The 276-nt window shown below is 29.3% G+C and overlaps 1 protein-coding gene and 1 long non-coding RNA gene across 2 annotated transcripts in view; one reads left to right on the top strand and one right to left on the bottom strand.

Moving 5' to 3' along the window:
* The window catches only part of LOC116684250 (chloride channel protein 2), a 40,690-nt gene that overhangs the window by 35,306 nt on the left and 5,108 nt on the right, over nucleotides 1–276 (bottom strand). The window lies entirely within an intron of this gene.
* Nucleotides 1–276, top strand: part of LOC116684287 (uncharacterized) — a 24,968-nt gene that overhangs the window by 6,489 nt on the left and 18,203 nt on the right. The gene's annotated exons all lie outside the window — the stretch shown is intronic.

Below are 276 nucleotides of genomic sequence, written 5' to 3' on the forward strand. Positions count from 1 at the left end.
CAATACTGCACTAAGTGCAACCTGCACAATTGGTTAATTTACATTTTAGCATACATTTTAGCATACTATTTAAGCAGTTGCTCATTTTGTTTTCCCATCCTGTATATATTCAAATATTTGTTCTTATATTTGTATTATTATTATTATTATTATTATTATTATTATTATTATTATTATTATTATTATTTCATGTATATTGAATGTATGTCATTTTAGCATCAACCAGTCGGAGCTGGTTGATGTGGCTCGGGAAAGGGAAGTTTGGGGCCCCCTACT

Source organism: Etheostoma spectabile, chromosome 3, assembly GCF_008692095.1.
Source record: "Etheostoma spectabile isolate EspeVRDwgs_2016 chromosome 3, UIUC_Espe_1.0, whole genome shotgun sequence".
NCBI lineage: Eukaryota > Metazoa > Chordata > Actinopteri > Perciformes > Percidae > Etheostoma > Etheostoma spectabile.